The sequence below is a fragment of the Anneissia japonica genome, unplaced genomic scaffold, assembly GCF_011630105.1.
Source record: "Anneissia japonica isolate Jap-2015-1 unplaced genomic scaffold, ASM1163010v1 scaffold3934_len446420_cov169, whole genome shotgun sequence".
In the NCBI taxonomy this organism is placed as follows: Eukaryota; Metazoa; Echinodermata; class Crinoidea; order Comatulida; family Comatulidae; genus Anneissia; species Anneissia japonica.
In genome coordinates, this window is record NW_022723069.1 from 72,638 (window position 1) to 84,199 (window position 11,562).

Consider the following 11,562-nt stretch of genomic DNA (forward strand, 5'->3'; position numbering starts at 1 on the left):
CTCCAGGCGAGGCCTGAGCCATCCTACTGGATCAGTTAAAGTTTTGTTGTATTTGTATGGTATGCCATCTAGTCTAAGCTTAATTGTTTTTGCTATTGCCAACATTAGTCTTACTAGGGTCTATTCTAAATATTTTAGGCCCGTTTTATTAAGGAGGACTATTTAAATTTAGTCATGCCTAACTAGTCGACGCGAGTGACTCAGTTTCGTGGCTCCAAAAATATGAACATTTGATTGGTTGAAATTGTTTATTTCGGTCCGCCCATTTATCCAAATACGGAATATAAGATTACGTCATTCTTTTGGCATCCTGGTGCCTGATTTCAGTGTTTTACAAGTCGCTTATTCCGTATCTAAATTTACTTTCTCGCTGGTGGCGCTGTCCAGAATGAGAAAAATAATAAAAAATAAGAGACTTGTGGCAAGTCGAACCAAGCAACAGAAGGGCGCCCTATACGTCTGAACCAAGTATAGAAAACTTGCATTATAAAAAGAAAATGGCGCCGCGTACGTCTGGACCAATTTCCGCATCATTTTTGCAATACGTGTGCTCTATCTTGTATTTCTAGTATCTTTGATGCAGGGCTTAAGTTTGATGTTCTGATTTTTCACTTTAAATACGAATTGAACATCCGTCATTAGGAAGTTTTTGATTGCAACGTAAATATTACATGTCACAATTTGCCGACTTGGAAGTGCGCTGATGTAATTTATCACAAAAGTCAGTACCTGAAACCGACCACCGTCAAAATGAAGATACTACGTCATACTCCTTTTTAGGCCTACTCTTACTTTTCCGTCGTTTGCATTAGTAACTTACTAAGGTAAAGTAAATTTACTTTTAAAATTAACGTATAATGTTTAAATAGATGACAATAACGTAAAACTAATTAAAAGAAACGTACAGTTACGCCTGTTTTCTTTTCAAATCTAACCACTTAAATTGTAAATTAACGTTTGGAAATAACTGTTTAAAAATCACAATAATTGAAAACAAAACCAGAAATCAATTGTGAATTTTTTTTTTTTTGTCATTTTTAAATACTGCCATCAACGGATAAGCTGTAATAAGACTCATCACAAGAGGACGGACTACAAATATTCTGTGGTTTCATTTTTAAAAAAATGAAGCGTCTAGTAGAGAGACTAAAACACTAACGGAAATCAGATATTGACTGCATCAAGTAATTGAACCTGTAGATAGCAGCTCAATTTCTATTCGTGTACAATGCAGGAAATGATTTTCTCAATACATATCATTATAAGAAGGGGTTACTATTCAATATGAGGTGAAAGTCAGCGCTTAATTTGAGAAAGCGGTAGCGATGGAATATATATCTGCAACCAGTTTGGCTCGAAACAAAGTATATATTTGTCAACGAATATAGTGATTGTTGGAATATATTAACTATGGATTTTAAGAGTCGATTCTTAAGAATGGACACTTAAGCCCATCAGCCTTTAACAAGCTAGCAACGTAGTCTTTGATGTTGTATTCGAATATTTTTAAAGTTAAAAATCCCAAATTTATATTTGTTGTTCACTATGTTATTAGAGATACTACGTATATTCATTCTTGTATATACAAGGCGTTTGTTTCTGACGTTGCCCCAGTGGAAGACAACAGACGGTCCTCTTGAGATTATTTAGAATACATACATGCGGCGATATGTAGCAATCACAGAAATTGGAATAAGAATACGTAAAATGGAACAAATAAACAAGTTATTATAAATTAGCTGACTAATGTGTTTGAGTTATTTTCCCAGTTTAAGCTCTGAAGTGTATATACAAAGTATCTAAATGTATAGTTTACTGATCTTGAGTTATGCAAAAGTTACATAAGGCGTTACTGTTGAAATTATTTTTAACATGGGCACGGTGAATGAATTTGATGTTTTGTTGGATCATCCGGTGGAGGTATATCACCCGGGGGAGACTGTCACTGGACGAGTTGTCTTATCACTCACAAAGGACCTTGCAATGAAACGTAACTTAATAAATAATTCCACTTTAAAATGTGACACATGTAAACCTATACATATACTTGATAAAGGCAATGTTTTACTTAGATTCACTTATTAATTGGTAAAGGTATATATTTATGTATGTTAATTAATAATTATATATATTATCACAAGGGTAATAAACGACAGTACGTAAAATATACGTAGTATTGATGTAAAGCTTGTATTTTATAAATTAATGTTATTTTTTTAAATTTCAATCTTGTAGCGATAAGGATTTCACTATAATTTACTTTACACGTACATGAAGGGGACATTAAACATGAAAAAGCTTGAATAAAAATCATAATTATAACTAATACCGTTAATATGGTTTATTAAATTTTAATCTTTTTGGAAACACTTGATTAGGATATGTATAGTACCGTAAATTTTGAACATATTTAATATTTATTTAATTGATGTGGATTTATTTATTTTCGTTAATTTTTTATAGTTTAAAGGTACGTGTAAAGATGTGTATGTATTTCCGCATTCCAGTACAAATTATTAGTCATTTTACCGTTGTAAATGTGTAATATAATTAAAATCATTAGGTATCATTGCGTTGTTTTAAAAGTTGTTTAAGTAGTTGTTTAAATGTCTTTTTATATGTATTGGTAAAATAAATTTCAGTGTCAACCAATCACGTCTGATAGCAGCTTAGCTCAGTTGCCTAAACTGGTGTTGGCAACTGAGAAGAAGAAGAAGAAGAAGAAGAAGAAGAATAAATAATAATAAATAATAATAAATAATAAATAATAATAATAATAATAAATAATAATAAATAACAATAGTAATAATAATAATAATAATAATAAATAATAATAATAAATAACAATAGTAATAATAATAATAATAATAGTTATTATTATTATTATTATTATTATTATTATTATTATTATTATTATTTCATCCAGTGTGACTTTTGCGACCCCCTCTTTTTTCCTGATCATACCAAAAGGTTGATTAGCACAGTTTGTAGTGTCAAACCAGGCCTATTTATTATTATTATTATTATTATTATTATTATTATTATTATTATTATTATTATTATTATTATTATTATTATTTATATATTATTATTATTATTATAACATTTTCATTTATTTCATTTATTTATTCTGGTAAGCAATTACAACAAATAGCAATGAACAATAAGAAAAACAGTAAAATCAAGAAAGTCAAATCAATGCCCTGGGGAAAAAAACAAATAGTGTAATTTCACTGTTCCCTGAGTGAACTTGATCACTTTCGAGGGCATCCCATTACTAATTGACAGAGATTAAATAAACACTTATTTATTATTATTTTAACAAGAACAACATTGTTTATCATTAACATTTTAAAAATACAAAAACGGAGTGAAAATTTACACTATTAGATGATTATAATTTACTATTTTAATTAATAAATATAATATGAATAATTTTTTATGATTAAAACATATTTGACATACAAACATAATAGTTTATTACTTAATGATGTTTTGTACTTTATGTAAAACTTTGAATTCTGTTGATTAGAAAGTATGTGAAACATAATATGTAGGCCCTACAGAATGACAATAATGATATTCATAACATTCTATTTTGTGCTTTACTGACATTATTTACCGAGGACTTTATTTCTAAAATTGTATCTATATAAAGTAAAGTCATTAAAATACTTAATCAGTTGTTTCTTAACTAGATTTGTATTCGGCTGATGGCGCTATTTGGGAACAACGGAGATATTACATTGACATCGACTCGGTAAACTACTTTTGACTTCTGAATCTAGATACAACGAAATGGGAATGGAGTTGGTGTCTATTACGTCACAATATGAACTTAATATAGTCTTGGCAGCTATAGCATTATCTGGATATTCCAACCATTATTTTTACATCGGTTATGATGACGTAACGACTGAGGGAACTTATGTTTGGAAATCAGGTTCAGCCCAAATGCAGGGTTATCAACGTAAGTATCTTTAATGTAATGTATCTTTACATATTTATGACGTAACATAAATTTGATTTTGATTCATAAATTGATAAAATAATAGTATTGTTTGATTGACAGCCTGGTCACAAGATTCTGTATTCGGTGACACTCACTGACATGCAGCACGAGTTATTATCACGTATGTGAACTAGGTAAGCAAAATATATTCAGTATAATTAACACACACAAGCACCCAAAATTAAATACTGATCCTATAAAGATGCTGTTAGATGTGTATAAGAGAAGAATATATATATATATATGCGTGTATATATATGAATATACAGTGTATATATATATGTATACAATATATATAAGCATGTATGTTTTTATAATAGACAAATTAGAAAACCATAAAAAATAAATAGCTTATATAAATACAGTAATGGCTTTTCATATAGAGGCTACTAAGAAATTACATTATTTACGGGAAAAAATGCAGATTAAACATAATAAATTGAAATATTTTACTTATTTGCCTGTTAAATAATATTCTTTTTTTCTAATTTTATAACCGGATACTTTATTTTAATAGATTTTAAATGAAAAGGCAAGTTAATCCACAGTTTTGCACCTGTTTGACAATGAACTAAACAAAATCAATCAATGTGGAGAATAACGGTGATATAAATCAAAAACAAAAAGTTTTACCTAAAAGGCCTGGTAGAGCTAATAAGAGAGATGATGGTTATCTAATCTCAGAAAATGTTATGTATTTTTTGGGAAATTGATTTACAACAAATTCGTTGAGGTATTCCTAGCGTCAGTATAATTTGAGCTCTTTTAATTCTTTTAAACTGACGTCATACTTTTAATATAAGACTAATAATGCATGTGACTAGGCTGTCAGAGATTACGGTATAAAATGCTTTCTATTCTGTACATTATTTTGTATTATTTCTCATATGTTTCCACTCGATTTATAAGCCCTTATTCATTTAAAGTTTATAATATTTCTATTCATTCATTAATTTCTGAAGAGGGAGCTGACAACTACGTGTTTGTTAAAGACGGAGACACTGTTGACGTGGATCCTACTGAACAGAATACCTGTGTTGAAGGGCATACCATGCAAGAAATCAAAGTGCGTAGCCTGATAGAATGTATGTCGTCATGTTTATTGGAAGATGGGTGTCTATCCGTCAACTACCTTCGCAAAAACAAACACTGACGTCACAAACTGCAAACTGAATGATATCCTCAGGTCTGACTACCCAGAAGACACGTTTACAATAAACACATGTGATTATTACGAATTTTATTACGAGTCTATACAATCAATGGTCATATTCGATTGGACGTTGATCTTTAAAACACGCATGGGTATAATTTTTATCAAAATTATTTTCCCCCAATTCAATAAACTAACGAGGTTCTAATGGTTCATAGTAAATGAAAACATCCCCCTGGGCCTCTACTCGGGTCCATCAGGAATTCCCATGATTCGCCAGCAAGACAAAACGGTATTGCATGAGTGATCCCCAAGAAGCCAAATAGTAGTTAAGTCATGGAGGTATAAATATATTTTTATACCTTCATGGTTAAGTAAGGTTTTCTGTTTTAATTGTATAGACTGTAGCTGAGCAAAATACAAATGAGCGTTATAAGAATCCGTTATAATAAATTACAACGATCTAGAAATATATATAAAAACACGCATACTGAGGACCTAGACAATTTTACATGGCACAAACAACCATGGTCCAATAGAAAGATTCATCATACCATATTTATAAAACATTTATCACCTCCCAACGACACATGACACATTTGAAACATGTCAAGTTTTATTTTCAACCAGAGTTTTGATACTTTCATCTGGGGTCGCTTGATGCCCGCTCGACAGAGATCTTGAATCTCTCTTTTTGGCAAGCCAGTCTCATTTAAATTTGCTTTCTTTTTATCACTTTTAATATGACAAATAAATGAAATGAAAAGATATGAAAAATTAAATACGGATCCTATAAAGATGCTGTTTTAAAATAGCGTCACCAACAATAATTAGATTTTTTTAAAGTAATATCAAGAAAACTCTGGAACAATTGTTCTTAGAAAATCATTATATTGATCATAGCCGAATAAGTCGATAAGGTCTATATGCCAATATGCAAACAAAATAAGCGAGAAATAGTGTATTGTTCTAACTATACACTTACAGTACATAGGCCTGTACAAATTAAGCAAATTTACATATTAAACATATTTCTAAATTTAATCATAATTAAGTAAAACAGTGTATGGTTTAACAATTTCATGCTCAGTAAATTACTAATTTTTCTGCTTTAAGAAATATTGTATAAAGTGTCTCAATTTGTATAGGCCTATGTATGTATATTAGCAAGCATTATAATGAAAAATGTATAACGTAAAACCACGAATTGAAGCTTCTTTTTTGTGTGCGAAATTTGAATGACTTTCATTTCGTGGCTACGTTTGCAAATTAAAAATGGGGCTTCTTTTCTAAATGAATGCTGTAGATTTTGGGAATTATTAATATAAAACAATAAATAGCGCCACTGTAACATCAATATCTATCATGGAGTGAATTAGCAGGCATTAAAACTACTGTATAAATCAAGTGTGTTTAATTTTTTTCTGTGAAACTTATGTACAGTGTATGTATTGTAGTATCTCAAAAAAAGCCCATGCTTTCTTCAACAGAAGCCTATGGGCTTTCTTTCGAGATCTGATTCTTTTAGAGGCTACTTTTGCGAACAAAAGAAGGAGCTTCAGTTCAGATCAAGTCAAATCAACGTTTACTTTTCCTTTTGAACATCAAACAATGAATAGAAAATTCGCTTCAAGGTTAACAATATTGGGGGAGGGGGGAAACTACAAGAAAAAAAGTGATCAAAGTGATAAGCAAAACATGGGACAATGTAACAAAAGGAAGGAGGATCAAATATATCGAAATTGATTTTCTGATTGATCCTCCATAATCATAATATATAATGAATAATAATCACAATAATAATAATAATAATAATAATAATAATACTAATAAGGCCAATGAAACAAATAATAAAAATAATAATTACAGATAATAAGAGGCATAACAATTTTAACAAAAACAACTCAATAAATAAAAAAAAAACAAACGTAACGATAAAAGAAAAAAATATATATTACTATAATTTTAAAAGGCGGTGTGTAATAATAATTGGTATGTAAATATAATAGAAAAAGTAAAGATGTCTTGTCCTTAATTCGTACCTGTTAGCGCTATCAAGAGGGTCTATTAAAATGGGAGATGTGTATAAGAGACAGTATATATATATATATATATATATATCATATATATAATGAAAAATAATATAAATAAATAATGTAAAAAAATAAAAATAGCTTAGAGTGAGGTGATGGGAGTGAGGAAACCCAAAAGAGAAACTGACGGGGATGAAAAAAAGCCCATTAGTTTTCTATTCGAGGTCTAAGGTAGTAAAAATGCTTCTTTCTTTTCTTTTCTTTTCTTTTCTTTTCTAATTTTTTTTTTGTATATGGATAAATATGAAATAAATGTGTTTGATTGATTTGACAGACCTACCAATTGGTTTCATAGTTTACAGAATGTCATGGTTGTTAGTAATTACCTGTAGTTGTTAGGAATACTGTTGAAAATACCATCGTCTTTATATAGCCAAACACCGATGGTGATATTTATACATGTCAAGGTTATGTTTGACAGTGTGTGCATATGTTGTGTATGTGAACAATGCAGAAACCCCAATATAGAGGCACTTCGGAACTAGTGTCTCCTCAATAGATGTGCCCCACAACATGGTTTAACAACCTTTCTTTAGAAGGAAGACGACAGTAACTCAATTTACTTGACTTTTATATTTCCTTACTATTCGTAAGTGTAACCGATTGTATACGGTAGTACAATTGTTAATACAATTCGGTTTAAATCAATAAATACTGTACATTTGTGTATTTAGGTTGTAAAATGCCAAAATCGATATTTATTTTTATATATGTATATATTGACATGGCGTTATGCTCTCTCATGTTCGTCAATAGAAATTGATTCATCCGTCTCCAAGGTATAATTTTCTAAAGCAAGTATTGAACGGAAGTTTTGTTCATATACTTTGTCTATATGCGCTGTCTAATGAGGTTAATAAAAAAAAATTAATAATAATTATATGTTCCATTTTTTTGTTTAATTGCTGTCACATGTAGTTTTAACTCGCTTAAATCCATATAAGCCAGTTTAACAACCAATAAAGCTATAAAATATATCTTTTTAAAATATATAAGTGAGATTTAAAGTACATAAAATGAATGAAATTGTTATGTTACTCAAAATGTAATGTACCCTGCATTCCATTCAAATGATTTCACAATTTGCAATAAAATGACAATTCGACTACCTTAATTGGCACCTTCAATTTTATTTATGTACAGGTATTTATATATAGGCATATATATATATATATATATATATATATATATATATTATATATATATAATATATATATATATATATATTCACTACATTAGCATCGTAGACATACCCCTGATTAAAAAATCATATTAGGACCATGATCGAAACAAAAAGTGTCCCCGTTCCCTTAGGGGTTTTTATACAATACATAGGTAAATATACGAAAATCGATCAGCTGACAGCCACTTCTATGGTTATTATTAACGCATGTCTTGATGTCTTTACTTTGCCATGGTCTACGTGATGATCAATTTATATTGATTCATATAGTATTGATTCGCAAGATGAACACCGACAAATTATAAGTATGTCTTGTCCTTAATTCGTACCTGTTAGCGCTATCAAGAGGGTCTATTAAAATGGGTTGCACCATAAGTTTTCATATTATGTGCCTAATAGCAATAGTGTCACGTGATGTTACTAGTTTAAGCACGGGTAAGTTTGTTTATTACTTTCATCAATAGGTAATTCTTATGATTTTTATATCTCTTTGGGTCTATGCATTATCTTTTTCACACAATATATGGTAAGATGCCGATTTTAACGCAATACATCCAAGAATATGCAGTAATGGGTGTGAATTCACTAATATTCTGTAAAAAATATGTAGCATTGGATATGAATAGTACATAACGTACTTTCTCAATTTCACTTTACTTTTATTTTCCGTCAACCTACTACAGTAGACTACTCTTTGGGACACCCCTATTCAGTGGACACCCCTATTCAGTGGACACCCCTATTCAGTGGACACCCCTATTCAGTGGACACCCCTATTAAGGGGGGAGGGGCACTTTTTCCGTGAAACGAGGGGCGATATATCTTTTAACACTACGAAAAACCTTAAAGGTACGGGGACAATTTTTGGGTGTGCCAAATGGTCAAGTAACCCTCATTTTTGGGACACTTCATTTTTCCTATTGTACCACAACAAATACAACAGTCTCAAAATAAAAAAAATTAACTCACCTTTATATTTTGACACATTTTACTTATTCATAAACTTTTATCATGATAATAATAATAATAATAATAATAATAATAATAATAATAATAATAATAATAATAATAATAATAATAATAATAATAATAATAACAATAATAATAACAATTTATGTTGCTTTAAAGTTATTGAAGGCATACTACTTTACTTTCCTTCTCTGTCCCGGAGGTTCTCTGAACAACTTGAAACAGAAATAAATAGAAATAAAAATTGAATTTTGAAATTTTAGCAATAAACCAGAATATTCTCCCCGAATCCTTAGATTGAATATCAGTAAGGCCTACTGCAAGTGTTACTTTGATAAACCAATCTTGTAAATTTTGACTCTTAACCGTGGGCATTTCTTTTTCTTCCCTTTTTCGTGTACTTTCACGGATTCTAATTCATACCACAATATTTAAAAAAAAATATTATGGTCATTAACACTGCATCATGAAACAATATTGAGAACATATAAAATTATTGTTCTTTGAATCACATACTGCTACTTTTATATTATAAATGAATTGTATTTGTATTGCAAATTATTGCTAATTCTTCTGTAATTAATTTGTTAATAAATATAAAATTATTAAGAATGTACGGTATGTCATCGTTATACGGAAACATGCCAAAAACCCCTATTAAGTGGACAATTTTACGTTTTTGGTTAGTGTCCCCTGTCAGGGGACACACCTATAAAGGGGAAATTTGTTTTGGTTCCGAAGGTATTCCCTTAATCGGGGTTCTACTGTAATATATTTGTATGTTTCTAATCTTATGTGTATTTTGTGCATTATTATGAATTTTAGATTTCGTAAACGCACCGTGATAACAACACGTATCATGTGCCTCTGTTTTATAATGAGGTATATCGTATAAATATTATATTGTATATTTGCCTTAAAATTTCTTCTGAATTTGGAATAATGAAGAAAATAACACGAATCACACGAATTTGTCAGGTTATGTCACAGTGTGGCCTGAGTTTGTGCTACATAATAAGACCCAGTTTATAGAGCATCAATTTCACCTGTAAACCCTGGTTTCCATAGAAATCGCTACAGACTATCGCAGCGCAACTCCTTTGGCAACTCTGATTGGTCAGAGAGCTTTCCCGATTGCGCCGGGGATATATGGCAAGCCGTTTTATCATATACCTCTGAATTCAATTGCAATTAACACTAATTCAGAAATATATGATGAAACGGCTTGCCATAGGCACAGCTACGTAGTGCTGCAAGGATTGCATTGAAAAGCTGTAGCGACTGTGTAGCGATTCTAGGAAACCAAACAGTGTCGAGCGACTCGTTGTTTGGATGATACTAAAAAAATAAATACTGTACAATGCCAATATATTGCTAAAATGTAAATGTATTTTGGTTGATTCGTAAAATAAATACAGCGACTGTTACTAAAAAAAATGAGAGGCCTTTTTGTTGAATCGTAATAAAATAAAACTATATATTCAATCCTCTACTACTATAAATGTTGGATATTTTTTAAAGTTGATCCGTAGAGGTATTAGGCAACTTTACCCATGAAGTATAATTATGAATATTTTTTATACGATCTCGTGCTCACAAATCGTTTCACTCGTATTCATTAATACCCTAATATTTGCATTTTGTATTATTGTGTTCATTATTATAGAAACAAACTGTGATCTCAGCACAGCTATTTGCACAACGCCATCTTGTGAGTATTAATAAGCAATTAACGTAGAAAAATAACACTTAAAGTGGGTACCTGGTACTGTAGGATTTAATACCAAGCGCAGATTCTAACTGCTTATAAAGATGTGTATAAGAGACAGCAATACATCCAAGAATATGCAGTAATGGGTGTGAATTCACTAATATTCTGTAAAAAATATGTAGCATTGGATATGAATAGTACATAACGTACTTTCTCAATTTCACTTTACTTTTATTTTCCGTCAACCTAATACAGTAGACTACTCTTTGGGACACCCCTATTCAGTGGACACCCTTATTCAGTGGACACCCCTATTAAGGGGGGCACTTTTTCCGTGAAACGAGGGGCGATATATCTTTTAACACCACGAAAAAACTTAAAGGTACGGGGACAATTTTTGGGTGTGCCAAATGGTCAAGTAACCCTCATTTTTGGGACACT

At 30.5% G+C, this 11,562-nt stretch overlaps 1 protein-coding gene and 1 long non-coding RNA gene across 2 annotated transcripts in view; both read left to right on the top strand.

Moving 5' to 3' along the window:
• Nucleotides 1-11,562, top strand: part of LOC117112101 (macrophage mannose receptor 1-like) — a gene marked incomplete in the record, with an annotated part of 48,694 nt that overhangs the window by 21,589 nt on the left and 15,543 nt on the right.
• LOC117112102 lies at nt 237-6,791 on the top strand. Its single transcript, XR_004445979.1, has 4 exons — nt 237-1,990; nt 3,699-3,970; nt 4,073-4,146; nt 4,975-6,791. It is a non-coding gene; the product is annotated as an uncharacterized LOC117112102 (long non-coding RNA).